This window comes from Capra hircus, chromosome 1 (assembly GCF_001704415.2).
Source record: "Capra hircus breed San Clemente chromosome 1, ASM170441v1, whole genome shotgun sequence".
In the NCBI taxonomy this organism is placed as follows: domain Eukaryota; kingdom Metazoa; phylum Chordata; class Mammalia; order Artiodactyla; family Bovidae; genus Capra; species Capra hircus.
Genome location: NC_030808.1, coordinates 132,011,576 through 132,039,443, shown reverse-complemented (window position 1 = coordinate 132,039,443; position 27,868 = coordinate 132,011,576). Strand labels below are relative to the sequence as shown.

Sequence of the window (27,868 nt, the reverse complement as noted above, 5' to 3'; positions counted from 1 at the left end):
CAGCATGGGAAGCAGGACCCCGCGCTTGTCCATGACTATACGAGAGCAGAAACCAAATTAACTGAATTCTGAAGAGTGCTGAAACAAATTAAACCTGGCAGTTTGTCTCCAGCACTGTCTCTGGATAGTGTTCTGACCCAGATCTGCTGCAGTGCAGACATACATATCAGACTATCACAGTTCAATAATACTGACAACTAAGATGACTGAACTTACTTTGGGTTCATTCTAGGTTTACCGGTCAATCTTCAGATTATACTCTGTGTCTGACACAGGTCTTCGGCCAGGAGCAGAATAAAACGACTAATGAGCACAGGCAGTCCATTTCATTTGAAAGTTACACTTCTCAATGTACAATAGACTGACACCCTGACTTACACCTCAGACTTCACCCAAAACCTAAACACTCCTACATTTAAATAATAAATTGAACTTCTAAACATATCAATTCTGAGAACCAGAGTCTGGTACATAGTTCATCAGTTCCTGCCACACTTAAGAACTGACTCATCAGACTCTAGTCAGCCTTCCCTGGAGACACTCTACCGCCCTGCTGCATGCCTCTGACAACTGCAACTTGTATTTTGTTTGTTTTATAAACTAGATGAATGCTGCTCAGAAATCTGCAAATGTACAAAGTGCCCCCTCAAAAGACAACTGTACATATTCATTTTTCATAGTTTATAGAGCGCTGTTACAGTAGCCCATTTACTGGCATCCTCTGACATACATTCTGATCCCTAACGTCAGTGAGGCTTATCCCTAAAAGTTATTCACAAAAAGACATGCTGCTTAATAAACAGATTAGCTTGGATTAGAATCCAGATATCTGGTCTCCAAATTCAGTTGTTCCTTCCACTTTACACAATGCAAGTGTCTAAAAAGCAAACCCAATAAGACCAAGAAAGCCTATGCTTCTATGAGAAAAACCAGTGATTATTTACTGCAGTCTTAAGAGCAGTCAGAGAAATCCTTTAATAATAAGATAATCTTACAGGGATCAGGATGAACTATAATAGAAAGAAATGATAAAATGTGAATAAAGATAGGAAATTTATAAATAAAGACTTATAAACAACATTGAATAAAGTACTAGCAGAAACAAAAATAGTACCATTTGGAGCCAAATGAAGAATTTTAATCTTATATGTAAATGAAAAACAAAAAAAGTGCCTTTTCTTAGAGTCTTGTTAGAAAGTCTAATGCTCTTTTTGTATTCTTTACCAAAAGGAATGACATTGCTTATAGACAGGGGTACACACGGACATCATCAAATGGTCAATACCAAAATCAAACTGATTATATTCTTCGCAACCGAAGATAGAGAAGCTCTATACAGTCAGCAAAGACAAGACCGGGAGGCTGACTGTGGCTCAGATCATGAACTCGTATTGCCAAATTAAGATTTAAATTGAAGAAAGTAGGGAAAACCACTAGACCATTCAGGTATGACCTGAATCAAATCCCTTATGATTATACACTGGAAGTAACAGATTCAAGAGATTAGATCTGATAGACAGAGTGCCTGAAGAACTATGGGTGGAAGTTAGTGACACTGTACAGGAGGCAGTGATCAAGACCATCCCCAAGAAAAAGAAACGCAAGAAGGCTAAATGGTTGTCTGAGGAGGCCTTACAAATAGCTGAGAAAAGAAGAGAAGCTAAAGGTAAAGGAGAAAAGGAAAGCTATTCCCATCTGAATGCAGAGTTCCAAAGAATAGCAAGGAGAGATAAGAAAGCCTTCCTCAGCTCTCAATGCAAAGAAATAGAGGAAAACAACAGAATGAGAAAGACTAGAGACCTCTTCAAGAAAATTAGAAACACCAAGAAAATATTTCATGCAAAGATGAGCATAATAAAGGACAGAAATGGTATGGACCTAACAGAAGCAGAAGATATTCAGAAAAAACGGCAATACACAGAGGAACTACACAGAAAAGATCTTCATGACCCAGATAACCACGATGGTGTGATCATTCACCTTGAGCCAGACATCCTTGAATGAGAAGTCAAGGGGAACTTAGGAAGCATCACTATGAACAAAGTTAGTGGAGATGATGGAATTCCATTTGGGTTATTTCAAATCCTAAAAGACAATGCTGTGAAAGTGCTGCACTCAATACACCAGCAAATCTGGAAAACTCAGCAGTGGCCACAAGACTGGAAAAGGTCAGTTTTCATTCCAATCCCAAAGAAAGGCAATGCCAAAGAATGTTCAAACTACTGCACAACTGCACTCATCTCACACGCTACCAAAGTAATGTTCAAATTTCTCCAAGCCAGGCTTCAACAGTATGTGAACTGTGAACTTCCAGATGTTCAAGCTGGACTTAGAAAAGGCAGAAGAACTAGAGATCAAGTCGACAACATCCAAGGATCATCAAGAAAGCAAGAGAGTTCCAGAGAAACATCTACTTTTGCTTTACTGACTACACCAAAGCCTTTGATGGTATGGATCACAACTGTGGAAAATTCTTAAAGAGATGGGAATACCAGACCATCTGACCTGTCTCCTGAGAAATCTGTATGCAGGCCCGGAAGCAACAGTTAAACTGGACATGGAACAACACATTGGTTCCAAATCAGGAAGGAATATGTCAAGAACATCAGGTATATTGTCACCCTGCTTATTTAACTTAAATGGAGAGTATATCATGCGAAATGCTGGACTGGATGAAGCACAAACTGGAGTCAAGTTTGCTGGGAGAAATATCAATAACCTCAGATATGCAGATAACACCACACTTAAGCAGAAAGTGAAGAAGAACTAAAGAGCCTCTTGTTGAAAGTGAAAGATGAGAGTGAAAAAGTTGGCTAAACACTCAACATTCAGAAAACTAAGATCACGGCATCCGGTCCCATCACTTCATGGCAAATAGATGGAAAAACAAAGGAAACACTGACAGATTTTATTTTCTTGGGCTCCAAAATCACTGCACATGGTGACTACAGCCATGAATCAAAAGAAACTTGCTCCGTGGAAGAAAAGCTATGGCCAATCTAGACAGCATATTAAAAAGCAGAAACATTACTTTGTCAACAAAGGTCCATCTAGTCAAAGCTATGGTTTTTCCAGTAGTCATGTATGGATATGAGAGTTGGACTATAAAGAAAGCTGAGGGCCGAAGAATTTATGCTTTTGAACCGTGGTGTTAGAGAAGACTCTTGAGAGTCCCTTGGACTCCTAGGAGATCAAACCAGTCCATCCTAAAGGAAATCAGTCCCAAATATTCACTGGAAGGACTGATGCTGAAGCTGAAACTCCAGTACTTTGGCCACCTAATGAGAAGAAATGACTCATTTGAAAAGACCCTGATGCTGGGAAAGATTAAAGGCGGGAGGAGAAGGGGACGACAGAGGATGAGATGGTTGGATGGCATCACCGACTCGATGAACATGAGTCTGAATAAGCTCTGGGAGTTGGTGCTGGACAGGGAAGCCTGGTGCACTGCAGTCCATGGGGTCACAAAGAGTCGGACACAACTGAGCAACTGAACTGAACTGAAAGTTAATGATTTGGTTCCGTTACAAAAGAGGCATTGACTGAGCTACCTGTAAAGCCCAAGAGGCATTGAAAAGTATACTAATCCAGCAATTCCATTCAAGGTATATGTATCCAAAAAGAATTAAGAGCATACGTTCACCAAGAAACTTGTACAAGACTGTTCATAGCAACTTTATTTTAATAGCCAAAAACTGAAAACAACCCAAATGCCCACATACACACACACACAAAAAAAGGTATACATTTTGGTATATTCATACAGAAGAATTCTATACAGCAATAAAAAAAGAACTGTGGGTACATGCCAAAATATGGATGAATCTCACAAACATCATGTAAAGCAAAAGAACTCAGACAAAGTACAATTAAATGATAGCTATAAAAGTTGGAATAGTTCGGGGGAGGAGAGAAGAAATAACTAAGAGAAGCTTTCAGGGTGTTAGAATTGTTTTAGATCTTTGATCTGCGAAGTGGTTACATGGTATAAATTCATCACACTTATGGGCAGTGTTATTTATGTCATTAACATGTTATACTGCAGTTTTTAAAAGTGCCACAAGATATTTATTTGGAACTTTTAACTCCATGCAGAAGAATGGTTTTAATCTTAAATTTCAAAACATAAAACTACTCCAAGAATGTAATTATAATTGAAGTGATTTTATACTAAAATCAGCCCACAGTATACTCAACCAAAAGTATTACAAAGATGAATATTTTAAATTTTGTTCTAAAATTTCTATCTTAGTTTGGTGTATGCCTCCAAGGGTTGGGCATAGCAAATGTCAGGGTTATCTCTATCTGGCCTCATTTCAACATATTCTGGAAATAAAACAGTAATCCAAGTTTATCAATGAATAGATATGATCATCTATTGAGAAAGAGGGTAAGTGGTTAAGGGGGTTACAAGAGAGTAAAAATTTTTTAATAACTGCTATGAGAAGTGAAAAAGAACTAACTAGGCAAAAAAGAACTACTGGGTAATGGTGATGATCCAATTAAGATTGGTAAGCATGAATAATTTAGTAGCTCCAGTCAGCAAAGTTATGGTTTTTTCCAGATGTGCTCAGCAGGTTGGAGCCAGGTACATAGAAATCAGTACAGATCTGTGGCTGAGTACTGACTGAAAAGATACAATGAAGAGACAAAGCAGGAAAGCAGCACAACATATTTCAAAAGTTAAATGAGGTTCTAAGCTACATGAGAAAATTAAAGCAGGAGGGAGACAAGAAAGGTGTCAAAGGACTAAGGCTCTGGACTGTAAAGAAACTGTCAATGACTGTGTTCAAAAAATAAAATTCAACATATACAGAGATTCATGAACAGGTCTTTTATACAAAGTGCCATTTTTTTCTCATTATCTTAGAAAATGAAATGCTCCTAACTATTAAAAAATTTCTTTTAAGAGAACTAAGAAAGATTACAAATGGAAAACGTTAAATGTCTGAAGTATTATAATTACAAATTTATATTTTCCTCAACATTCTATGTAAATCCAAAGATAAATTTTTTTCAATAATATTTTGAATTAACTAAAGAAGCATCCAAATTTCTTGGTCAATTAATGAACCTGTACCATCTTTATCAAAAAATCTAACGTAAGCAAACAGGGCAATGCATACATCAATATACCATTCTTTAATTGTGTGGGTATCTGTTTAAAGTAAAGTCACATGACAAAAGAATTATTTCCCATTTCCAAGCTCTGTTCAGCTTGACCTTAAAAGTGAAACTGGTCAGTAACAATATGCAATGAATGAATGAAGTATAAGTAGACAGGAAAAAGGTGGCTGAAAAGATTTAGGAACAAATAGCATAATAAAGGAATTAATCTCAGCAAAGAATGATGTTTTCAGCATTAAAGCTAAATGCAATAATCTCTAATAAAAAGATTTAAAGTATAACAATTAAGGTTAGTATACAGTATGAATCTAAATTATTCAATACAGTTGAATTAAGCAGCATTTATTGAGTGTCTATTATTTTGCCCAGCAATGTGCTTGCTCCACTGTTGTAAGGCACACATGCAAAAAACATGTCCCTACCCTGGAAGACACTTTATAGTATACAAAACTGTATGTGAATTATTACAGTTTATCACAATACAAACAATATTTAAGTGCCAAACAAGTAAGATAAAGTCATAGCAGGGTATTTGCGACTTGACCAATATGGTTATTACAGTGGGGTGGAATAATATCACTATCAGACCTCACAGGAGTACCTGATGTTTCTGACTGGCCTGGCTGTGGTACAGTTTGGACTAAAGAACCACAGCTGCATTCACACTGAAGAATGATAGCAGTAAGAGATTTGTGTTTTGTATGTCAAAGAAACATTACTAACATACACACATATGCACACACCATTTATATACAAAGGAACTTTGTTTTGGTTAATAAACATTCAGTATCTGTTCTACCTTTTAATATAATGCACCAAAACTACTAGCAAACTGCTTTCCAAAGCTATGTAAATTAAACTATTAATAGAAATTATAATGCAATATGTGTGTGTGGGGGGGGAGCCAGCTAGGTTTTCTAACTAACCAAAATTAAAATGTATTTGTCTATACATCAACTCTGTAAAACTGTGCTGCTAGTATAGGCACACAGCCTCAAAAATCACATACACATGGAATTTCATTGCTTTAATTTCATCCTTTAGCTTCTACAATACTGCCTTAGAGTGATTTCTTACTTGTCACCCTCTGTACCCATTCTTTCAACAAATTCTACCACTGTTTGACCAGCTCATTGCAAATCCAAGTTTTCACCTGCCAGTGATCTTTAAAAAGTGAGTTTCCCAATTCCATTTGCCACTGCAATGAAAAGAGTAAAACACTTGGGAATATATCTACCTAAAGAAACTAAAGACCTACATATAGAAAACTATAAAACACTGATGACAGAAATCAAAGAGGACACTAATAGAGGAAGAAATATACCATGTTCATGGATCAAAAGAATCAATATAGTGAAAATGAGTATACTATCCAAAGCAATCTATAGATTCAATGCAATCCCTATCAAACTACCACTGGTATTTTTCACAGAGCTAGAACAAATAATTTCACAATTTGTATGGAAATACAAAAAACCTCGAATACCCAAAGCAATCTTGAGAAAGACGAATGGAACTGGAGGAATCAACCTGCCTGACTTCAGGCTCTACTACAAAGCCACAATCATCAAGACAGTATGGTACTGGCACAAAGACAGAAATATAGATCAATGGAACAAAATAGAAAGCCCAGAGATAAATACACGCACCTACAGACACCTTATCTTTGACAAACGAGGCAAGAATATACAATGGAGAAAAGACAATCTCTTTAACAAGTGGCGCTGGGAAAACTGGTCAACCACTCGTAAAAGAATGAAACTAGAACACTTCCTAACACCATACACAAAACTAAACTCAAGATGGATTAAAGATCTAAACGTAAGACCAGAAACTATAAAACTCCTAGAGGAGAACATAGGCAAAACACTCTCCAACATACATCACAGCAGAATCCTCTATGACCCACCTCCTAGGATACTGGAAATAAAAGCAAAAATAAACAAATGGGACCAAATTAACATTCAAAGCTTCTGCACAACAAAGGAAACTATAAGCAAGGTGAAAAGACAGCCTTCAGAATGGGAGAAAATAACAGCAAATGAAACAACTGACAAAGAATTAATCTCAAAAATATACAAGCAACTCCTGCAGCTCAATTCCAGAAAAATAAATGACCCAATCAAAAAATGAGCCAAAGAACTAGACAGACATTTCTCCAAAGAAGACATACAGATGGCTAACAAACACATGAAAAGATGCTCAACATCACTCATTATCAGAGAAATGCAAATCAAAACCACAATGAGGTACCATTTCATGCCAGTCAGAATGGCTGGTATCCAAAAGTCTACAAGCAATAAATGCTGAAGAGGGTGTGGAGAAAAAGGGAACCCTCTTACACTGTTGGTGGAAATGCAAACTAGTACAGCCACTAGGGAGAACAGTGTGGAGATTCCTTAAAAAAATACAAATAGAACTGCCTTATGACCCAGCAATCCCACTGCTGGGCATACACACCGAGGAAACCAGAATTGAAAGAGACACGTGTACCCCAATGTTCATCGCAGCACTGTTTATAATTGCCAGGACATGGAAGCAACCTAGATGTCCATTAGCAGACGAATGGATAAGAAAGCTGTGGTACATATACACAATGGAGCATTACTCAGCCATTAAAAAGAATACATTTGAATCAGTTCTAATGAGGTAGATGAAACTGGAGCCGATTATACAGAGTGAAGTAAGCCAGAAAGAAAAACACCAATACAGTACACTAATGCGTATATATGGAATTTAGAAAGATGGTAACAATAACCCTGTATGAGAGATAGCAAAAGAGACACAGATGTATAGAACAGTCTTTTGGACTCTGTGGGAGAGGGAGAGGGTGGGATGATTTGGGAGAATGGCATTGAAACATGTATAATATCATATATGAAACGAATCGCCAGTCCAGGTTCGATGTATGATACAGGATGCTCAGGGCTGGTGCACTAGGATGACCCAGAGGGATGGTATGGGGAGGGAGGTAGGAAGGTGGTTCGGATGGGGAACACGTGTACACCCGTGGCGGATTCATGTTGAGGTATGGCAAAACCAATACAATATTGTAAAGTAATTAGCCTCCAATTAAAATAAATAAATTTATATTTTAAAAGTGAGTTTCCATACATAGAAACCATTTATATTATTAACACAAGTACTATCAGTAGTGCTATTAATCCATTTCAACATATCATATGTTAAATTGACTGGTAGGTATGTTTCTGACTACCTACTGTATTTCACATTTTCCCCCTATTTTAACATTTCTGAGATAAAGATGTATCTGACAATTAAAGGCATTTTATAAATGTGCTGAACAGACAGTAATTAAACACAGCTGCCACTGTTCACCCATGAACTCAAGCATATTTGTTGACTGACCTTGTCATCAACTGAATTGTCTGCACTGTCAGTTTCATGCATGTTGAGTTTAACTACCTGCTAAATGTCTTAAAACATTACTCTGCAATTTAATATTGAAAACTTACCATGCATAAAGTTACAAAAAATGAGATTAGCAAATAAAATTTCATTATTGCTGATAACAATCCCAATTTCATGTTTTCTTGCAAAGCAACAAAGCTACTTATGGGATATAAGAACAGCCATTATGTTATGCTACTGAGTATTATGTTTTGCTACTGAGATACATGCTAAAGAACAGCCTATCACACGCCAAGCAACAGAAATGAAGGAAGAAGTAGTTGTCAAATCTCTGGAAAGAGATAAAAGGTTTCCAAGCAATGAGTGGCTGGTATGACCAATTATAGACTGCACAAGCATACAGCATTTTTTTTCTTACTGCCCATAAAATAGTGCTGTGTCATCTTTTAATAGCAATTCAGGTTCCATGAATAAGATTTAAAAAATTAGAACTCCTCATTCTCGGTCTTTCCCAAGGTGGTGCCAGGATGGCACCACCATTCACTCAGTTACTAAAGTCAGAAACCTGGAGATCATTCTTGACTCATTATTTCCAAAACATAAAAACAATTACATTTCTCATTATTACGTTTCCTGAAACCATGGTGCAGGTACCATCACCTGGACATTGCATCAACCTAACTTTTCCTTCTTCCATTCCAACCCTCAGCACAATCCAATATTCACAGAGCAGCTAGAGTAGAAGTTCCCAACTGTGGCACTATAACATTTTGGGCCAACAATCGCTTGCTGGAGGGGGCTTACTGAAGAATGTTTATTTAGCAGCATCCCTGGTCTCTACCCACTAATGCCAGTAGCATACATCATCACCCCCCAGTCATGACAATCAAAAATGTCTGCAAATTGCCAAATGTCCCCTGTAAAGCAAGCTATAACCCATATTTGAGAATCACTGAACTAGAGGGAGGGATGTTGTTTAAATGCGTCCCTGCTTAAAACTCAATGGTTTGTCATTTTACATATCGTAAAATCTGCACTCCTTACAGTTCCTGCTAACCCAAACATATCGTACGTAAGCCGGACTCTGGCCTAGCCTCTAGCCTCAGGTGAAGGCACTACATTGTTCGGGTATTGTGCACGCTCCCTCCATTATCACCTCTCAGTTCCTAAAATACAACAGCCATTTCTGCTACAGAGATTTTGCACCGGCTCTTCCTTGTGCCTGGACCAGTCTCGTCAGGTTTTGTGCAAGCTCAGCTTAAATTTAATATCCTCAAAGATGCCTTTCCTGACTGTATGTATCTCATTATTACCAATCACAGTACCTCAATCATTCCCTTCACAGCTTTTAACACAGTGTATGGTTATTTTGTTTACCTGATTATTGACTGTCTCCCACATGAAGACAAATACCTTGTCTGCCTTATTTCCAACATCTAGGCAAAATGAAATGAATGAAGTTACCAGCTGGAGAACCTTAAGTACTAGATCAGTTGGTATCAGTAACCTCAGCCCCACTCCCCTCTGATTCCCCACCTATATTTATGATCATTCCCTTGAAGTGGAGAGGGGAAAGCTGAGAGAAGAGGAAGAGACTAACAAAGCCCTCATCCAAAAGTATCCTTGTCGTCATGATGTTCTCTGAGGCACTGGGTGCAGATTAAATGACATATGTAATGAATCTAAAGCACTGCAAGGGTGTGAAAAACAGCCTATAGTTAATAAATGATGACTTTATATGTAAAGCCTCAAGCACAATGCCTATACAGATAACTGAAAAATGACAGTTTTCTTGCCCCTTTTAATATCACTCTACCACCAGCTCACCCAGAATAGAGCAGGAATGGAATTCTGTACCTCAGATATACCTCTCCCCTTCTGGGCCTCCAGGAACCCAACATATCATACTAGATGTAACATAGGTTAGTTAGTCACATGTGTATATTGACTAAGGAAAGCCAAGTACCTATTAACCAAAGCCAACTCATTGCAAAATGGCTTCAGAATTATATTTCAGTTAGTTTCAGTGAACAAAATAACCACATGAATATTCAGTTTCTGAACCCACCTTTAAATTAAACTTAGGAAAAATATAAATTACTGTTTAACAATATCAGTGTTGGTTACTAAAAACACCTAATACATCTAAGACAAATTTACTTACAGGAAATAAACCAGTAAGCTCTGCACAACTTTTAGCTGATAATTAGAGCAAAATGAGTGATCTTAAATTCCTTTTTAAAATATTGCTTCTGACAGCATCCTGTCAGAAGCATGAGGGTGGCGGGGATGGGGGTGGGGATTCGGAATCTGAGGAAAGTGATTAAAGGAACATATTAAAAAGGGAACATAAAGGAAGCCAGACTACCAGGGTCTGAATCCCCAGTTCTGCTAATTACTAGCTATGTGAACTCTGGAAAATCACTTAACTTCTCCAGGTTTCAGTTTATCTGTAAACTGAAACTTAAAAGACTGTCCACCTCATGGGGTTGTTGTATGGATCTCATAAGTTAATATATGTAAAATGCTTAGGTAGTACTGCTATTAATGTTATTATATTGCTGTTATCGTTATTTTGATTCTTTGCGTTATTATGGTTAATAGATGCCATACTAGATAGCACAGAAACAAAACATTTCCATGAATGCAGAAAGTTCTGTTAAATAGCATTGTATCAGATGACCAGATAGTTAGAATGCCTGATGAGATAATGCATATATCTCTTCTAATTTTTCAGAAAGTGCTTTAAAAAAGGCACTTCAAACCCAAGTAGTCTTTTAATAACTTTGACAATAAGAACTTGGGTTTTGGTCCTATTTAACAGTCAAAGAAAAGAAAAGTGGTGAAGGAAAGAGAAACTGTCTTTTATAAGGATCTCAATTCTACAAGATAACAAAAATGATTCTTTTATTTTCTGTCCACCTTACTCTACTAAACTCTCTCAGCAAAAACTATTATCTAGAAAAGGAATTCATTATTAATTATATTCAAATATAATTATCAACATATTAAGAAAACAAATTTGTGATACAGTATTGTATGTGCTTCTTTAACACAATAAATGACACATCTAGAGGTGGATTTAACAGCCCAATTTTAAAGCACTGCTTAGGATCAAAGATATTTTGAGATATCTCCAACATCTGTAATTTAATATGAAAATATTTCTGATTTCTATTTGTAAGAAAGCTACAGTATTGCTCACACAACTGTGATTTGTTACCTACATTCAAAATTAAAGAAAATGCGAAATCTCTCTTAGAGATTAGGAAAAATGAAAATATGATTATTTTCCCCTCTAAGTTTATGAATCCCAGGTTTTAAAAAAATTGCTTAAGAGATTTATTATAGAGTTTATTGCTTAAGACTTTATTATAGAGTTATAAAAACTTGGACTCAAACCTACCACTTCCTAGCTAGGGAAAAGTACTTAACTTCTCTACCTCATCTGTGAAATGTAATACCCATGTAAGACTGTGATGTTATTTATCATCATGCTACTGGACAAAGTATTTGACACATTCTCAGTAAACACATATTCTATTATAATCAGTACCAAGCTCTATCAGGTGTGCACTTCAGAGCGCTCTGTGCGTCAGAAAGTCAGAGACTGGGTGTCAGTTGGTCTGGGGCAGATACCAACCATTCTTCAGTTTATTTTCTATTTCTTTAAACTTCTTCTATTTACTTTTAATCTTCTGGTTGTACTGGGTCTTCATCCCTGCGGGCAATATTCCGCTAGTTGCAGCTCCTGGGGGCTGTGCGCACTGCAGTGCACAGGCTGCTCACTGCAGTGGATTCTCTCACTGGCGAGCGCAGGCTCTAGGGGCACAGGCTTCAGGAGCTGCAGCACATGGGCTCAGCAGTTTTGGCTTGAGGGCTCTAGAGCACAGGCTCCGAAGCTGTGGTCCTAGACCAGATCACTACATTATCCCTCTATATTTACCTGGAAAGCCATTCCATCTCCATCATCCCACTCTTGCCTGGTTACTTCTACTCTTCTTTCAAACCTTACATAAGAATTTGTGTTCAGGAAGCACGTGCTCCTTCAACAAACCACTTCAAGGCATGTATTACCTACTATAAAACTTACCCGCCAAAAAAACACTATGGAAAGTTCTTAATGGTACACTTATGCACAGGATAGATAGCGGCTACCATATGCAAGTTCTTTTCTAAGAATTGGGGGAAAGGGCCTCTGGGGAGGTGATTAGAAAATCATGAAAAAAGCAAATGGATAGTTGGTCAAGAAGAGTGAAATCTGGATTTCAGCCCTGACCAAACCCCTTGGCTGGAGCACCTTTATGCAGAGCATCACCAATTCCATAGCCAACCATGCCACCCTGGCACAGCATACCACTAAAAGACAAAGGAATAGCACTTTGACCAATCCTGGATTTGAGAAAGGGAGAAATAGTGGGAGTAAGGACCAATAAGGCTATTGGAAAAGGATTTCTGTGGGTTATCACACCTAAGTTCTGAGTCTTGAATTCTCTGCACATCAGGAAGACAAGAACTGTGCTTTTATGTCTTTATAACCAAAGTGTAAGGCACACTACAGGTGTTCAATAAATGTCTGAATAACTCAAAATGACTAAAATTACATGAAGACAGTTGCTAATCTCTTTTTACACCAAATAAAGAAGTAAACAACCATAGCTAAAACCAAAAACTGTTAAGTACTACCTAAATATTAACGTATTTGGTCTGTACATGAATCAGCTAGAGGAAAGCATGAATTATTCTAATAACCTATTAGAAGATGAGACAAAGGAGCCTGCTGATAACACACTCAGACTTAACTAAAGTCTTTAAAATTAAAAACTTTGCATTACCTGATTCAAAGTTGATTTCCTCAAGAGACTAAAAAATTTACAGAATCTTAGAAACAAGTCACAAATTTTACAATGAAGAAACCGAGGTTCAGAGAAGTAGTGATTCAAAAACACACAGCTCTTTAGTGGTAAAGGTACAACTAAAATTCAAGTCTCTAGCTCTACACTCGTTTTTCTCTCTTATACCACATTCTCTTCACATTTATAAATTATTAAATATCCAAAACTTTTTTAAAAGCTCAGATTAACCCAGGTTTTGCTTCCTGTACCCCATTTTTATGACAGGAAAAGCAGTCATCTGACCATCTTACTTTAAGAACTTAAAGAAGTAACTTTCAAAATTATGTTTTGCTTTTGGTAAAGATTCATTCCCAGTCTCTTTGCGAAATTATACATGCAAAGCTATTTTTATTTTTTTATAAATAAAAATCTTGATACAGCCATCGAATCTTCTCAATTACTAAAGAAGCATCACAATGGATTTCCAAGATGTTCTACTTTCTAGAGCAAAGAAGAGAGTCTGATTTTTTAAAATATATTTAACAATAAGCACAAAACTCTGGCTATAACCCTCATCTCTCTATTAACCTGAGAACCTCACCCTCTGACCACTCTCATTAATAGAGCTTATTGTTGAACCAGCTTTAACATGCTAAGAAGAATCAGCTAGCTCTATGCGCTGGTAAGAACCAATTAATTAATAATCCTTGCTTCTGGAAAGTAATCTTATGATTTATCCAGATTGTAACTTTATTCACCTTTTAAATTTAACACTAATGTATTTATATACAAAACAGCAGACTCTAACAGTTAAAAGTTAACTTTCTAACTGATACATTAATCCATGAGGCATTAGTGACATTACACAGGTGAGAAAACTGAGGTTTAGAGAGGTTAAAGAATCTGCCCGTGTTTACATACCTAGGAAGGAGATGAATTAGAATTTGACACCAGGAATGTAACTCAGGCCAGGATATCTCCTGGACAACAGACAATGGCTTTCTTAGCCCTTCATTATGTGACAGTGCTCCCTTCATCTGTGAACGCACAAACTCTTTAACTATCCCCACAGTACAAAGCATACACTAGGGCATTTTCTTCCTGAAAATTAATTTAGGCTTTAACAACTAAGCAGAACATAGCTTAAGACATTCTTTAGCTTCTGTATCTTGCATTCTGTCATAAGAATTTCTGCACATATACTACTTTGTACCGTCTAGTATCTACTAGAGAACAGAGAAAGCCTACCTCTCAGTACTCTAAATGAGATAGGAAAAAAATAATAATAACCTAATATAACAGAATTGGCAGAGCTTCAGGATAACTTCAGGGAAGATAACTTCAGGGAAGATAACTTCAGGATAGCTTGAGGGAATCAGTTACCTCAAAAGAGGCAATCAGGTCATATTCATGCTTGACTATGTATAAAGCACTTTTTTTTGCCTCTCTAAGACAAGGAAACAAGCAGTGGTGTCTCAAACCTCTCTACCTGAACCTTTAGACCAACTCAACAATTATGAAGACAAATCTTGCCAGAGGCTAAAAACGGTACAGGTGATACTTAACTACCAAAGTCAAGGAACTACCCTGAAAAACTCTTCTAACTCTTCCTGATACATTAAAAATGATCTACTTTGGGCCGGGGCGGGGAGGGGGGTGGTGGTGACAAGGAGAGGGGCACGTCCTCTTACCTCTGTACTTTATGCTTCCAAAGTATCCTGAACCTAATGCTCTCACAACTTCCATGTATTATCCTTATTACCTTGGTTTGTTGCTTTAGGGGGTTTGGTTTTTAAATCTCTCTCAATAGAACAGAAGCTGTTTAAAAGCAAAGTCTATGTATTAAATAACTTCGTATACTCACTGCTAGTCATGGAGTAGGCACTCATAAATATTTATTTAAAGAATCTTAACTGGATTCCCATCACAGAGATAAGACAACTGAGGCCTCTAGAAATCAAATGTTCTACTCAAGACCACCTGACTGTTATATGACGGAAAAGGAAAGAAAACCAAATCTCTGTAAGATACACTTCAAAATGCAAAAGAGTTCAAACAGCATAAATAAGGTTGAGATTAAAATGCGCTTTTAAGAGATTTAAATTGTGGGTTCTGAAAGTAAGCAGGTTTAAATCCTGACTCTCTCATTTATTAGTTGCGTGGCCTTGCAACAAGTTGTCTACAAAATACCATGCCTTATGAACTCCATCACTTACCAAACATTACTGTGCCAATAATATATCTGCAATAAATGAAAATACAAAGAGGGTGAAGATATCAGGAAGACATGAAATAGATTCTATAGCTCAGTGTTTACTTCCTTTTTCTGTTTTTCCTTTCTTTGGGAAATACATCAATTATATGGCATAATACATAAAATCTAAATAACAGTTTAAAGAATTATGAAGTGAGCACACCATGTAACTATCACTAACATCAAGAAGTCAAAGGATTCTCTATAATGTATCTCTCCCTCATCACAAACATGAGAGACTTAATCAAACCTAATAAACTTATTTAGTTAATTTAAATAACTAAATTTAACCTAACCTTTAAAACAGATAATAGCAATGTAACTTCTTCACAGGGTTATTGCAAAATATTTATTGCTACACAGTAAATACTCAATGAGTGTTCCTTACATACACATTATACACCAGAACAAAGACGTGAGGGACATGGAATAAAGTATGAAATCAATCTAGTGAGAGCATAAAACCCAGAGAGAAGTACAGTGCAGAAACAGAGCTGGAAAGCTAGGCTGGGGCCATCTAACAAAGAAAAGAAAAATCTAAGCTACGTAGGGGAAATTGAGAAAATTCACCGGGCAGTTTTGAAAGAATTTTCTATGGGTCTCTAGTTTTTCTGCCTATCTTGAAAACAGAGACACCAATTGTCTTTGATCCAATGTTTTCAAGTATATTTGTAGAGTGAATTATCTTGGGAAAGAGAAATAGCATCTCTCTCAGAGAAAAGGAGAGGTATGCTTATAACCCATTATAAAAATACGAGTTTCTCTAAGCTTGGGATTCCTCTCCTCTAACACAACCCATACTGAAAAGCAGAGACATTACTTTGCCAACAAAGGTCCATCTAGTCAAGGATATGGTTTTTCCTGTGATCATGTATGGATGTGAGAGTTGGACTGTGAAGAAAGCTGAGCGCCAAAGAATTGATGCTTTTGAACTGTGGTGTTGGAGAAGACTCTTGAGAGTCCCTTGGAGACTCCAACCAGTCCATTCTAGAGGAGATCAGCCCTAGGTGTTCTTTGGAAGGACTGATGCTAAAGCTGAAACTCCAGTACTTTGGCCACCTGATGAAAAGAGTTGACTCACTGGAAAAGACTCTGCTGCTGGGAGGGATTGGGGGCAGGAGGAAAAGGGGATGACAGAGGATGAGATGGCTGGATGGCATCACCGACTCGATGAATGTGAGTTTGAGTGAACTCCAGGAGACGGTGATGGACAGGGAGGCCTGGCGTGCTGCAATTCATGGGGTCGCAAAGAGTCGGACACAACTGAGCGACTGAACTGAACTGAACACAACCCAACACACTTGTGGGTGTCACATCTTCCCTCTACCATGTACAAAGCGGGGCTCCAAGATCTGACACTAATGCTGATGCTGTGGCTGCTGTTACTGCTGTAGTGCACTGTTCATCTCTCACCAAGGAGTCTCATGACTCCCTTCAACTGTAACAGGTTAACTTGTTAGCAAGCTAAATCTCAGTAAAATCTTAGAACTTCTGCATTTTTTGACAGGCATAAGTACATAATCAATGCAATCAAACTGAAAGATGCCACTTCCACACTGTCAGAATGGATTTTTAAAAAAGCAAAACTCAACTATATGCTGCCTTCAAGAGGTACATTTTAAACACAAAGAAAAATTTTAAGTAACTGGATAGAAGAAAATACACTACAGAAACAGTAAGCTCAAGAAAATTAGAGTGGCTGTATTAACTGAATGTGCCTAGAAATAGAGCTTCAAAATACTGAGGCAAAAAGCAACAAAATTAAGGGGGAAATAGGTAATTCCACAGTCACAGTTAGCTATTTTAACATCCCTCTCAGCAACTGATATAACTAGACCAAAAAAAAAAAAACCAGTAGACAAAAATGATTTGAAAAATGCTACCAAAACACCTGAATCTAACTGATATTTACAGAATAGTATACCATACAACTGCAGAACATATATTTTTTTTCAAGTGTGAAAAGTACATTAATATAAACCACATGATGAACCATAACTCAACGTTCTATACATTTGAAAAGATTAAAATTATACAGCATGTATCTCAAGCCTCAAAATGAAACTGTTAAAAATCAATAACAAGATATCTAAAATAATGCCAAATATTTGAAAATTAAACAAAACTTTTTAATAATCCCTGGGTCAACAAAGAAATCACAAAGCAAGTTAGAAACTATTCCAAAGTAAATGATAATAAGAATATCAAAATCTGTAGGCAACTGCAGTACTTAGAAGAAAATCTAGAGCTTTGCACATTTAAATTAGAAAACAAGAAATGTCTGAAATCTCTGACCACTTTAAGAAGCTAGAAAAGGAGAAGCAAAATACATGGAGAAAAGAAAATTATAAACAACAGGAGAAAAATGAGAGAGAAAAGACAAACGGAGCAAACCAGCATTGTTATTTTTGAAAAGATATACAGATAAACTAAGAATCAGACTGGTTAAGAAAAAAAAAGAAAGAACACATTAATAACACCAGAAATTAAAGAGGTATCGATACAAATCCTACAAACATCCTAAAGATGACAAGGGAATTCCAAAACTGACAAAAGATGAAACAAAATCTATGTCCAATTAAAAACAAAAAAGAATTTGAATTTACCAAAAGTTGCCCTACAAAAAAATTAAAAAATTTAACTCTAAACGGTATCACTGATGAATTCTACCAGTCAAGGAATATTTGACAAGGTCTTTCAGTAAGTAGAGGGAACACCCGTACTTTTAAGAGTATCATAATCCAAATACTGAAACCTGACAAAGACATTACAACCTAAGAAAACTACAAAATAATATTCCTGATGAAAAAATATACCCAAATTCTAGCAAAACATTAAATATAAAAGAGATAGTACACTGTGACCAAGTGAGGTTATCCTACAAATCAAGATTATTTTATCATTTGAAAATCACCAATGGTATTTGAAAAGCAGTGGTAGAATGATGAACACTTTGTTGCTAAATTTTGGCTATTGCAAACATTTTTGTTTCACATAACCCAGCATACAAGAATTTCTCTCATTAGGAATAAAAAGACAAAAACATAATTACTAGGTTAACGTACATGTATTCTACTACTACAAAAGTCACTTTCTTTTACAAAATGACTATGTCCCTCCAAAAGTGGTAGGCTAATTTCCCCACATTCTCAGCAACACTTGATATTATCAGAATTTTTAGTAGTTGCCAATGTGACGGAAGTGAAATGATTTCTTATGGTTTGGTCTTACTTCGCACTCTCCCAATTAACAATGAGATTATAATTCAGCCAAGTGAAAGGGTTGCTGTAAATCACATAAGTGAGCTGTAACCAGCATTCTTAGTTTCAAAAATATATACAATATATCAGCATGAACTGCATGAAGGTTAAGTGTTATTTCTATTGTGTGTGTGTTTGTACTGGGTCACAACATAAAATGTTTTTGTAACTTTGTGCTTCCAGTAAGTTAAAAGCCATCTATAGAGCTGTTTAATTGCAGCAAAACTCTACAGAGAAATTTGGAGGACTAACTAGTGCATCATTTAGGCTCACAGCACAAAGGAATGTATCCTATAAAGAAGGCAGGACTGACTGTCCTTTAAGCACTAACTGGCAAGAACACAGAAAAGGGGAAGAAACTTGAAAGAAGCAATAGGTGTGAATTAGTACACAGAGAAAAGATTCTATAAAACCAACTCGCCTATGACCTACTTTAAGCTCAATTAAAAAGAATCTCATTTGTCAATAACAAGGTTTCTCTCAGCACTAAAGAAGTTGGGATCCTGTCCTCTTGACTACCAAAATGACAAAAAACTGATCCCTTCTTCTCTATAGACACATCCTTATTCCCACCTCAAGAATCATCTCTTTCCTAGGCTTACGCAAGAGCATCCTCTTAGTTCTCTGCTTCCTTCTTTTCCCTACAGTATCACAGTAGCAAGCATCATATAAATTCTAGAGACATATTTTAATTCAGCTAACAAAGATCTACCAAGCCCTTACTTTATCACCTCTCTATTAAGAAATTTAGCTGTATCTCCTGAACAATTTTAACTCCTGGTTATAGTCTCTAAATCTTATTCTTAACTAAATTGCGTTCTTTTGAAGATATTTTGCTTCTTAGACTGTGAAACCTCCAATATACCATGACCAATTTTTGCTCCCCTCTTTGTCCACCAGTTGACCTAGGTTCGATCCCTGGGCAAGGGAGATTCCCTGGAGAAGGAAATGGCAACCCACTCCAGTATTCAAGCCTGGAGAATTCCATGGACAGAGGAGCCTGGTGGGCTATAGTCCATGGGGTTGCAAAGAGTAGGACATGGTTCAGCAACTAACACTTTTCAATATCTGTACTCCATTTTAAATAATTATTCTTTTTCATAATTCTCTCTTCAAAAGTAACTGGACCAATCATACCACAGCAACTGTCTGATGTAATAAGTTTATGAATCTACCTGCCACTTAATAGGAGGGTCATCTTAGCCATTTAAATTTCTTAACTTCCCTGAGATTCAATCTCATTCCTAAAATGAGTAAAACAATAGGTATCAGGCAATAATGAAAACTGCATAATCTCCACTGTTCTCTTTTTGCCTTTCTACTTAACTTTTTAATTTTTATTTTTAATTTCCTCTGTATGGAATAATTGGCACAGACAGTAAAGCGTCTGTCTACAATGTGGGAGAGCTGGGTTCGATCCCTGAGTTGGGAAGATTCCCTGGAGAAGGAAATGGCAATCCACTCCAGGACTATTGCCTGGAAAATCGCATGGACAGAGGAGCCTGGTAAGCTACAGTCCACAGGGTCACAAAGATTCGGACACGACTGAGCGACTTCACTATTCACTATTACTATTCACTATATGCAATAAAATCTTTTTATAGAGGGAGGCACTTCAACTGAGGTACCAGGAAATACAAAGAGGAAAAAGCATGAAGACAAAACAAGTATGAGTAAACTTATCAAGTGGGATTACTGCTTTGCCTAGTGGTCTTCTTGTACATAAAGATTCTAAAGTGTAAAGATACTTCTGTCCCCATAGCAAGCAAAATTCTAACAAACCACAGTGACTCACCCTCATTAGCAACCCTACAGTGTGGGAGAGACCTGTAATTATAATGGGGTATCACTCCTGTGATTGCTATATGGCAAATAGATTTTTGCATATGTACTTAAGGTCCCTAATCAGTTGAGTTCATCAAAAAGATCATCCTGAGTAGGTCTGATCTAATTAGATCGGCTTTAAAAAGGAGTCTCCTAAGGGAGTCCAGAGGACAAAGACAGAGGAAGCCAGAGCAACTTACTTTTACTTGCCTGGATGAAAGCAAAAAGTCATGACGTGAAAATGCCTATATGAACATGTGGTAAGGAAGTGAGAAAGTCTTGCCAACAGCTAGATAGAAGACGGTGACTCCAGTCATACAGCCACAAGGAAATTCTGCCAACAAGTAGTGAGCATGGAAGAAAGTCCTAAGCCTCAGATAAGAACTGAGCCAACACACCCAACATCCTGATTTTAGCCAGGTGAAACGTGGAACAGAAAGCCCCACTACAAAGTACCCAGATTCCTCACCTATATAAACTGTGAGATAATAAATAGGTGTTGTTGAAGCTGCTAAATGTACTCTGCATTTAACTTATATGCAGAGTACATCAGGAGAAACACTGGGCTGGATGAAGCACAAGCTGGAATCAAAATTGCCAGGAGAAATATCAATAACCTGAGATACACAGATAACACCACCCTTATGGCAGAAAGTGAAGAACTAAAGAGCCTCTTGATGAAAGTGAAAGAGGAGAGTGAAAAAGTTGGCTTAAAGCTCAACATTCAGAAAATGAAGATCATGGCATTTGGCCCCAACACTTCATGACAAAAAGATGGGGAGACAGTGGAAACAGTGGCTAACTTTATTTTTCTGAGCTCCAAAATCACTGCAGATAGTGACTGCAGCCATGAAATTAAAAGATGCTTACTCCTTGGAAGGAAAGTTATGACCAACCTGGACAGCATATTCAAAAGCAGAGACATTACTTTGCCAACAAAGGTCCATCTAGTCAAGGCTATGGTTTTTCCAGTAGTCATGTATGGATGGGAGAGCTGGACTATAAAGAATGCAGAGCGCCGAAGAATTGATGCTTTTGAACTGTGGTGCTGGAGAAGATTCTTGAGAGTCCCTTGGACTGGAAGGAAGGAGATCCAACCAGTCCATCCTAAAGAAGATAGTCCTGGGTGTTCACTGGAAGGACTGATGTTGAAGCTGAAACTCCAATACTTTGGCCACGTGATGTGAAGAGCTGACTCATTGGAAAAGACTCTAATGCTGGGAAAGATTGAGGGCAGGAGGAGAAGGGGACGACAGTGGATGAAATGGTTGGATGGCATCACGGACTCAATGGACATGAGCTTGACTGAACTCCGGGAGTTGGTGATGGACAGAGAGGCCTGGCATGCTGCGGTTCATGGGGTCACAAAGAGTCGGACACGACTGAGCAACTGAACTGAAGCTACTAAATGTGTGGTACCTCGCTATACATAAAAGGAAAGCTAATACAATCCAAAATTTTTCATTTTAGTGATAAGGAAAGTAAGGTTAAAACAGCGACCCCTCAAAGATCAAATACCTAGGAAAAGTTTAAAATAACTTCAGTCCTGGGCTCTCTTCCTACCACAGCCCCCTTAAGGTTTTAAGACAGTTATTCAAATCAACAGTACTTGCATACTGTGTTCAAAGGAAGCAATTCTAACAACATTTTCCATATGGAAAATAACAATTTTCCATATTTCACATCTATTTCAATACCCCTAAGTTTTGCCAGAATATCAAAACTGAAGTGGATATTGAGGAATTTCTAATCAAAGCAGCTTGGTTGTTAAAATGACCATTGATAGACCACCGGAGTAAACTTAATGTACGTTTTGAAATATAAAGAAAAAACGGTATCAAAACTCTGTCGGTTTTTTTAGTACTTTATTTAGATAGCAAACTACTTGTGTTATAACTATTCTCAAAGACTGAGAGCAAGTAAACAACCTTCCCGAACTTTTCGCTATTTCCTCCCTGGAGTAAATTTTTTTAGCCTGAATTTTTCGTACAGTATAAACATGAGTACAAGGTACACTATTCAATACAATACACAAGTTGTTTTTATTTTCACTGTTCTGAATCTTTATTTTCCTAACTGCTTCACCATCAGAATTTGCAATTTTCTTAAAAAGGCACATGAAAATCTAAAAGATGGAGTCAAATACCACGTTAAGTCACACAACTTTCTTTATGCCATGTCAAATACTTTCATAAACACTACGTTCGCGAAGAGATGAAAGAAAAAACTCCTCTCTAGTCACAATCACGAGAATAAACTATACACATCATCTTAACATCGACTAACAGCAAGTAATTCGCTATCGTCGCATACAAACAGCATTGTTTTGAAACTGTAAGTGCCCAAAACCATCCCCTGCTTTACACTCCCGGGGCACGATTCTCTGCAATATGAAGAGAATCGGTAACATTTCAAATGTAGGTAGAAGAGGTGACGTGACAATCCTAAAACCTGAAAATTTCTCAGTCCCCACAGCACCCAAGAAGCACCCAGTTTGGACTCTCCGATCGAGGCCCAGGTTCCACTCCAAGCACTCCCGTTTCCCAGCTCTTCACCCCGCCCCCACCCCGAGAAAGGAGGGAAAACAACTTTTATTGGCCTCGTCTCCCGGGGGGCTGGAAAACTAGCGGGGCAGTGCTCCGGCCTGCACACGTTTCTCAAGGAGGCCTCCGTCGGGGGCGGGGAGGGCAGATAGCGGGAAAGCCCGGCTTTGACATCCCCTCTGCCCCAGGCGCCAGCCCCCCGCTCCTCCCCATTGAGAAGAGGCCTGGGCCGGTCGCCTCGCCGAGCGACCCCCAGGCCCCTCAGCCGAGGCGAGCTCGTTGTCATGTGACGACGCCGCCGCCGCTAAAACACCGCAGAAACGCAGGGCGGCGGATGGCATTCGCACCAGCCCGCCTCGGCCCGGCCCCGCCGGGCGCGGGCGAGTCCCGAGAGTCCGAGCGGGGGGGCGGAGGGCGGGCTTGGCGGCGGGCCCGAGCGCGCCACAAAGGCTTCCGCGCCCGTCGCCGTAGTGCCCGAGCGGGCGGGGGCACAATTTTCGGGGCCCGCGGGAGGGGTGCGGAGCGACTAGGGTTCCGGGGTGCCCGCCGCGCCCACAGCCGTCCCCGCTGGCGCCCGGACGGCCGGCGACCGCCGCGCCCCGCACAGGCCTGCGCGGCCTCCCTCCCCCGCGCGGGGCCCGCGCCCGGCCCGCCCGCTCTCCGCTCGCGCTCTCTCGCTCTCGCCCGGCCTCCATCTTGGATCGGCGCTTCCAGCCCCCGCGCCGCTGCCGCCGCATTCCCCCTCTTTCCCGCCCCCCGCCGCCGTCGCCGCCGCCCGCGCTCACCTCAGCTGCCCATCCGGGCACCGCCAGCCGTCGACCTAGTTTCCCCCCAAAAGTCTCCGGTGTGTTATTCCCGATGTGGGGGGGTTGTTACGGGGTGGTCGCCGGGGGTTCGGGAGCGGGGGCCGCGCCTTCAACGGAGCTGCAATCCTAACCCGCCATCTGGTGGCATTTTCCACACGCCAATGGCGCCGCTGCAGACTTGGGTCCGGACCGCCCTCTGCTGGCCGCGGTGCTTACTGCTTCGCTGACGGGACGGGCCTACCCGGAAAGGGGAGGGAGCTGAGGCGCGAGCTGGGGGCCGCGGCGGGGACGCGCGCGAACGCTTTCCTGTGGGGATTGCGCGCACGCGCACCAGCGGGGCGGGAAACGTGGCCGCTGCGTGGCGGCCCGGAGCGCTGGCCCAGCTCAGCCAATCGCAAGCGGCGCATACCTCTCCGTGAGGGGGCTGTGGATGGTTCGTGGGCCGCCCAAGGCAGGCGGAAGGATGGCGGCGGTGGCGCCTGCGCGCCCCGCTAGCTGAGTTGCCGCCCGCCATTTTTGGAGCTTTTCCGAGACCTGGGAGGGAAACCCGCCCCTGGCCCCTTCACCGCGGCCCCTCCCCAGGTCGCGGGACTAGCGCACCCCCGCAGCCCCGCCCGGCCTTGCTGACCCCATCCCCCGCCTCTGCAGAAAAGCGCCCAGCAGAAAAGCGGAGGGGTGGCAGCGCTAAACCACGCTCCCGCCTCTTCTGGTGTCAACCAGGGCCTCAGAGCTTGGCATTGTACGAGCGATTTATTGTCTACTGTTGACGAGGTGCTTTCCCGGGCGAGGGTGAAAAGGTTTTGAGAGCTGTTTGGGACCTCCCTCGCCGTGCATCTAGACGCAACACTGTGCGCCCCAGGCCGATTGGCGTCGTCACTACCTCTAAAGCAGATCCTTTCCGTGGTGCCGGCTTTGCATAAGGCGGCAGCATTGGCTAGTTAGTGAGAAAAGAATGTAAGTAGATTGAGAAAATAAAGCCTCCGCTTTGGAATCAGATTTCTCCTTCCACAGCCTAGGACTCTTCTCAGTAGCTCTGAAATGGACGGGAGAATCGTAGCCGTTTAGCTGCCAAAAGGGAAACAATTGACTAGCGTGAGATCATGACCAAAATATGCTTTTGAATGTTGCCTTTTCCCTACTCTTCCCCCCCACCCCCCGCCTCTGCCTGATCGTGGCTTCTACCTTTCACCCACTCAAAACTTTCAATACAAAAGTGAATCCTTAATCTCCCAGGTCATCAGCCCCATTATGACTAAATTCTCTTGTTACTGTAGCCAGCCAGCTCTATTTCTGTATTGCCTTAGAATCGCTCGACTCCTTTATAGTCTTAAGGGTCAGTCTCCAGTAAATTATCCCTATTTCTGATTTCTCTCTCAAAGGTCACACTGTGTGGTTTTTCACTGGAGGAAGCCCCAGTTCTACCTGGATGGCTATGAAGTCGTGACCACACTCCCACTTGATATATATATAAACTCATCTTTGGATGAATTCCTATCGTATTCTCTACAAACTGTTTCTCATTTTCCTTGTTAAGGTGCCAGTCCCGATCCATACTAATAGATAAAATCATCTGGTCAACAGGGATCAGAGCCATGGAATTCCAGTTTGATATTCTCTCCATCTTAAAATATTTGTTGACACGCCGTGTTCATGACCTTTCAAATTCTCACCAAATTAACTCATTCTCCCTCTCCCCTTCTCCCCAACATCAGTGCTTCTTCCAGGACTACCTATGTCGTCCATTCCTTTTCCTCCCACCACTACTTTCCTAGGATCTTATATCTTCAGTATCGTAGCCATTGACTTCTTTCTGTTTTTCAACAGTTTCCAAGGGCTTTTTAAAAATGTGTACTACTACCTCCAGTTACTGTAATATCAACCTTCTTTTCACTGTCACATTTCTTAAAAGAAGTAGTCTCCTGCTTCCATCTTATTCCTTACCTTTTATCAATCTAACCCATAATGGCAAACTGAATTTACACTTTAAAGTCCACAAGTTCTAACTTTCAACCGTTTTCTCATCCTATTTTTCTTGGCACACCCAATCCTTATCTCCTTCTTGAAACCCTGTGCCACCCCCCCCCCAACTTTTTAAGTCAATTCCTGGGATCTACAACCTAACTGGTTTTCTGGTCTTTGTATTCCTTTGCTAGTGCCTCCTCTTTGTTCCAACCCATAGGTCAGCTCTTAGCTCTCTGTGGTGTTCTCTACTACATTATTGCCCTTCAAAAGTCTCCTTAAATTACTATCTGTTCCTGATTTTCCCTTAGCATTCCTCATATTCAGCTTTCTTGCCAGGAAGCTCCAGTGCAAAATTCAACATTTAAAATAATGCATCTTTCTTACTCAAGTTTCTGATTCCTCTTAGTAGCTTTGTAATATCAGATACATTCAACTTTTATCTATTTGATAAGATAAAGTAAAAGTGGTTCAGTCATCTGACCCTATGGACTGTAGTCCACAGTCCATGGAATTCTCCAGGCCAGAAGACTGGAGTGGGTAACCTTTCCCTTTTCCAGGGGATCTTCCCAACCCAAAGATGGCGCCCAGGTCTCCCGCATTGCAAGCGGATTGTTTGCCAGCTGAGCCACAAGGGAACCGCAAGAATAGTGGAGTGGGTAGCCTATCCCTTCTCCACCAGATCTTCCCAACCCAGGAGTCAGACTGGGGTCTCCTTCATTGCAGACGGATTCTTCACCAACTGAGCTATCAGGGAAGCCCAAGATAAAGTAGAAAGTTTAAGTTCAGTCACTTAGTCGTGTCTGACTCTTTGCAACCCCATGAACTGTAGCCTCCTCTGTCCATGGGATTTTCCAGGCAAGAGTACTGGAGTGGGTTGCCATTTCCTTCTCCAGAGGATCTTCCCAACCCAGGGATCGAATCCAAGTCTCCCACATTGTAGGCAGACGTTTACCGTCTGAGCCACCAGAGAAGTCTATAGGTCCTACAACAAGTTGACTTTGTTGCAGAGCCAGATGTTTCCCAGGAGCCTCTGCTTTCATGAAATTCTTAACCAAGAGTCCAAAGATCTCAGCAACAGTTTTCAAACACCACAATTTTCATTAACAGCCTCAAGTTAGAGGTAAGAACAAAAATGTCAAAAAGAATACCTGGAACTAATATGGATAGAACTAAGGATTCTTAAGTATTATTTGCGGTAGGGAGTAAGTATCAATAGAACAAACATTTGACCTGAAATGAGACCTGACCCACTTTGAAGATTCAGGTTGATAGGTTAGTTGTCTAAAGAGGAAGCACATGCCTATTAGACTCTTGTTTCAACTCATCTCTTAGCCAATCTGGTCCCAAAGTATATAAAACACTAAATTTGAAAGTTTTATTATTATAAAATTTTAATTGCATTACAGAATTACATGTAAATGTAATATAAATGCTTTACAGAATAAATCATTAACATTTATTAACCAACAATGTGAAGAACTTTGCCTTATAAAAAGCTAACTTGTGGCTATTTAGATGGCAGAACTCCTTTTAAATTTTGGCTGAACTTACATCGTTTTCCTTTCTGGATAATTTTAGCATGAAGAAGATTTCAAAGTTATTCCATTGACCTTAGGGTCCTGCTTAAAGTAAAAGACATTCAGCCAACTTGCTTCCTGACAGTAATGATTGCATTCCTTTCACAGAAGCCTTTTTTTTTTAATGACCTTTTCAGAGCACTGTTAGGTTCACAACAAAATTGAGCCTGCACACATGTAAAGCCTCCCCTGTAATCAACATCATTCACCAGAATGATACAGTTGTTACTGAGGATAAACATATATTGACACATTATAATCACTCAAAGTCCACAGGCAATTCCCTAGGGTTCAGTCTTAGTATTGTA

At 39.7% G+C, this 27,868-nt stretch overlaps 1 protein-coding gene across 1 annotated transcript in view; it reads right to left on the bottom strand.

Annotated features, from left to right (window-relative positions):
• STAG1 (stromal antigen 1) overlaps positions 1–24,209 on the bottom strand; it is a 470,948-nt gene extending 446,739 nt beyond the window's left edge. The window contains exon 1 of the mRNA XM_018050852.1: positions 24,001–24,209. The gene's annotated coding sequence lies outside the window, so the exon portion shown is untranslated. The remainder of the gene's footprint in view (positions 1–24,000) is intronic.